General features: G+C 44.2%; 1 protein-coding gene across 2 annotated transcripts in view; it reads right to left on the reverse strand.

Annotated features, from left to right (window-relative positions):
* The window catches only part of LOC135202468 (acyl-coenzyme A diphosphatase FITM2-like), a 103837-nt gene that overhangs the window by 56584 nt on the left and 42047 nt on the right, over window positions 1-5206 (reverse strand). The gene's annotated exons all lie outside the window — the stretch shown is intronic.

The following is a 5206-nucleotide window of genomic DNA, read 5'->3' on the forward strand; positions in this document are numbered from 1 at the left end:
TAAGTATCTCAAAATATGTTTTAATTTGTAAAATTGGAGGATCTATGTTTTCTAGCATATGTTTGTTGTTTCACCACAAACTCATCACTTACATTGTAGCTCCATTCTGTGGCTAGCAAAAATTCCAGACAGCCAACTTGTTTAACAAATGGGAGAAAAATGTCAACCATTAAGTAAGCTTATATGGATCCTCAGACTGCCAGATAATAACTATATGGATCCTCAGACTCTCAGATAATAACTGCTAATTGTTTGCAGAATATGAAGGTTAGGATCATCAATCTGGCATGCTAGAGTACCCCCTCTGGTGTCTACTCCTGGTATAGGAAGATACATGGAGTTATTCATTGGGAAGCTCTCCTGTTTTTCTCTCCAAGAAGAGTATATCTTAATTGCCACCTTTATCTTTTTCAGGATGAGTTAGAGAAAGCAGGTACAGGACCATACAAGGAGAAGCTACCAACCTTTTAGTGTCGGCGACGTCCTTTTTTGTGTGGGTGATGTCCTTTGATACTTGGGCCTCCTCTGACAAGTGTGCGACAAACACTGTTGTTGTAATGGGCAAGTGTCAAAGGACATTGCTAAAGCAAAGGGGTTGGTGGCTTCTCTTGGCCAATTCTCAGTGTACTCTCTCATTATTTGGGTTTTAACCTGCTTTTTAAAACTTCCAGAAAAGAGAAAGGTGGCAGTGAAGGCATACTCTTGTGAGAGGTTCCAACATCAAGATTTTAATGAAGCGGAATAAAAGACTGCCAGCAACTGACTTGGTCTCCCTAGTTGTGGGAGCGACAACAGAGGACTCTGCATGTGCCAGATAGATCATAGTAGCTTTCCAGTTCAGCAGTAAACTGGCAGTTGGCTACTGTTCCGGAAAAGTAGATGCTCCATTGCCAAGTCTTCCGCCAAGAAAAAAAGATGGTTCCTCCTTACTTTTTTTCCTCTTCCACTAGAGGAACTTTTCTCTAGAAAATCTGGAGATTAACGGCACAGATAGGCACCAAACCTTTAACAAATGTCGTAATTTTTTTAGGGCATCATCTTGACATACACGTAGAGGCATTGAGGTTAGTAATATACAGCAACTAATGTATATGCTAATTTATTAATCAAAACTGGACATGCCATTAACAATCTCAGAGCGGAAAAGTAAGATTTAAACCGAGAACAAGAAGGGCTACAACTGGGAGAAAGTGTTTTCTTGCCTATTTCCTTGTATAGGCCAAGAAAGACATAATACATATGGCTTGAAAGCTGAAATGCTTTTACATTTGTACAGTTGCATTTTATGCACAGGCAACTATGTCTGATGAGAGTACATAATCATTTCTACAGCTTATCCTTGGTCTGTGTTTCTGGCAACGTGTGGTAGGTTGGCCTCGTGGTCAGTCTTCGTTTGACGTTTCTGGTGGCGTCTGCCTGGAGGACCCCATGGGGCCCCTACAGTATTCCCCCCCACCAAGAGGAGCAGGCGAATCTTGATTTCTGCCAGGTGGGTTGGGTGAAGCCTGTTGATTGATACCCAGATCATTCTTCCGTCCACTGACATTTGGTAAGCTTGTCTTTTCACTGCAAGATTTTGTGGGGGCCCAAGTAGGCATTTGCATAAATGCTTTACAGATGTTGGAAGGGGTGGTTGGATCTGAAGGGTCTTGAAAAATGTCTGCTGGAATTGCCAAGAACTGTCTGTAAGAGTGCTTCTACTGGCAATGCATTGAATGTTGCATGTAGGGAGGTTCTTAGACCCAGTATGATCTTTGGCAATTATTTTTTCCACCTCCCATCTTGGCATTTGGCTGTCAGTGCTGCTTTCAAAGATTGCTGGAACCACTCTGTCATGCCATTTGCTTTTGGGTTGTATGTTGTCATGCATTGTATTTTTGTCCCGAGACTGGTGGCAAGGACATGCCCTAAGGTAGATGTGAAGTTAGCTCCTCTTATCGCTAGTAATGTACTCAGGAACTCATACCTGATAACCCATCTTATTAAGGCTCTTGCACAATTTTCTGCCATCTGTAGTTTGATGCTTGTTACCTTGGGCCATCTGATGTTCTGATTGATTATTGAGAAGAGGTATCTGCACCCTTGAGAGAGGGGTGGCGTTAGGGATCTACAATGTCAAAGTGGATTTGGGCCAGTCTGTGTGTCATCTGGAATTCTCCTATCCCTGTTACTTTTGACGTTTGGCATGGGAGGCATTCTCTTTCCCACTTTCTAATGTCCCCCTGCATTCCCCACTAGATACCTCTCCAACAGGATTCAGGTAGTGGATCAGCCTGACGGGCATGGGCGAGGTTAAAAGCTGTCTTTCTCAATCCTAACAGTAAGTATTGGTGATGGTGTCCGGTACTTGTCTCGTACGCGATGGTCGTCTCTCTGTTGTTGATGGTAGGTCACTCCACGTCAGGGCGGGGTTCTCCCACCGAAGTCGCTGTAGGTCCACATCATCCTTTTTTTGTACTGAGGCTATTTCAGGATATGATATCCGGAAAGGGCGCTGCTACACTGTTGGAGGAGCCCTTTTAAGTTTCTGATGGTGCAGGAGTGTTGGCTATAGATGATAGGTGCTGCTGCTGTCTCGCTGACCACCCATCTCCGCTCTTGGTGAAGGTATGGACCAGGAGTTAGTGGTCTGTCTGCACCACAAATTGTTGGCCTTGTGTTGTGGGAAAGTGCTGGATGGCTTGTTTTCCTTTCTAGTATGTAATCATACATATAGTAGGACTCATTATTTCAGCAAGGTTGAGAATGAACTGGTGGTATAGTTGATCGTGACCATAAATTCCTGAACTGCTTTGATTGTTGTCATCTTTAGGAAGTTGGTGATTGCTTGGACCTTTGCTGGGAGTGGTTTGACACTGTTGGGGCTGATTTGGTTCAGGAATTTTGCTGTTGGCTATGCCCATTCACATTCATCCTCCCAGGCTATGAGTCAGTTTTCTTTGAGTATTTGCAGGACACTTATGATGTCTTTCTTGTGTTATTGGAGGTTAGGCTTGAATATCGTGAATATTTTAGCACCCTCCATCTGGTTTGTAATGTTGGCGATGTTCGACTGTGGTTACCTGTCGAGTACTGTTTTAATGTTAACTCATCAGTAGTCACCATATGGTCACCATCTGCCATCAGCTTTTGGTATCATTTGGAGGGGAGAAGCCTGGAAAGCTTGTTTGGCATAGGCAAGCTCGTCTGGGGCCAAACGTCTGAAGTGAGTGTGGATCTGGGGAACCCTCTGTGACTGTGTGATGTTGGACGTGGTGCTTTGCAGGTTTGGTCAGGTTGTCCTTGAATACCTGCAGAAACTCCTGTAGTAGGCAAATTTTCTCTGGTGCTGGTGATTGGGGCGGGTCGTGAGATCAATTGCTGTCTTGTTATGTCCACCAGCAGGTTGGGGTCTTTTAGAAGTCTGCTCTTAAAAGTGCGATTATTACAGGTCTGATGATGAATGTCCAGTTGTACATGTTTCTGCCGAATGACAAAGTCATGGTCAGTTTTGCAGATGTTTTTTAGTGGGGTCCCACTAGCAGTGGACACCTGGAGAGTGGGGTGTGGGATTGAGGTGTTCGTATGGGTTGGCTGGCACGGACGCTTTGCATGTGCCGGTGTCAACGAGGAACTCTGTTTGATCTCTCGTCAGAGTGATGAAGAAACGTGTTGAGGCTTTCTGCCCTTACCTGGAAAAGAGACAGCGATACCCAGAATTGTTATCTCCTAAGCGGCAACTTGTCTGCCCAGTGCTGACTGTTAATTGTTTTGTTAGTTGGTTGGGCCGTTGCTACTGCCTCCTTGCATGTTTTTTGACATGCAGCAGCCACTTTCACATTTTTAGGCTTCACTCCCAAACCTCTAGTGGTAGAAGCATATGACCTTGGGACATCTCTTTTAGGCTTGTACTAAGGCCTGTTTTCCCTCCTGAAGCTTTGGAAGTGGTGTATGGGGTGGTGGGGCCCCCCTGTCATGCTGTCATTGCTCTGTGGCTGTGGGGCAGCTGCTGCTACAGGTGGTTGTGTGGGCTCTGTCGATTTGTGGGCTAGGTGGAAAGTGTCGACCATTTTCAGGAACTTGTCAAGGGGCATGGTCGATGTGTTGGGGATAGCCACCCACTTCATGTGCCTCAGAAATCAGAAACGGGTGGCTGTAAGAACTTGGCAAGTCATCCATCACCTCCCTTAGTGCTTCCTTTGCCAATATCGAGCATACCTTGTCCAAGGCCTAAAACTTCAATTTTGACAGTAGGCATCAAGCTTAGCATGCAAGGATGTTGTCCACAAAAACGGATAACATCAGTTTTAAAAGATTTGGCTGCTATTCACTGCCACAAACATTGAGCATACCTTGTCCCAGGACTAAACTTCAGTCTTGATTGTAGGTATCATAGCATCGCATGTGAGGATGTTGTCCACAAGAAAGGATGACATCTGTTATCAAAGATTTGACTCCTATTTGCTGCCACAATCTCTAGAATTTCTTGAGACAAGCCACCCCTCTAGTGGGAGAGGAATATGTGTGGAGGTACCATCTCCAATCTTTTTCTTCTCTTGGCAGAAGACTTGACAATAGAATTTCCATGTTTACCAGAACATGAAGCAACTGTCAGTTTCCTGCTGAACTGGAAAATGACACATCTGTAGCAACACAGGCACAAATTAATGTTACATGGCTCTGCAGATACTTATATAACTAATGTCAGCTAGCAGCTACCTTAATTACCTTCTCTGGTTATGTTATTGTTGTCACTTGGGGCAGCAAGTTGACAAGTAGTCAGCCCTGGAACTGACAACAAGGCTGTGTGTTAGTGGACAGACTTTTCATCACAATTTTTTTGAGTAATCCATGGTTACACTAAAGCAGACCATTAATATAAATTGAGGAAAATGGTATGCTAAAGGTTCTGGTAAGGGCTTGTAGAGATCCATGACCACTGCCAACCTGTGACTATTTGAAGAGATCACCTTCTTTATTTCAGCTGTATATCTGTTGTCATGGTTCCTATGAACAAAAGAGCTGCAGTAACTTCACTAAATCTTGGTGAGGATGAAACCTCTCTTAGAAAGGGCTATATGTTCTCAGAAAACCTCTTAGGATAGTTTTAGGCTCTCTCTGTCAGTATACTGCTAGTTAAAGGTCTCCTATTTTTTCCACATGACCTGTCTGGCTTGTGGGTCTGATCCTGTTGTGGGTTCATGGTACAGTCACTGTCCCATCTGAT

The sequence above is a fragment of the Macrobrachium nipponense genome, chromosome 30 (assembly GCF_015104395.2).
Source record: "Macrobrachium nipponense isolate FS-2020 chromosome 30, ASM1510439v2, whole genome shotgun sequence".
Taxonomy (NCBI): domain Eukaryota; kingdom Metazoa; phylum Arthropoda; class Malacostraca; order Decapoda; family Palaemonidae; genus Macrobrachium; species Macrobrachium nipponense.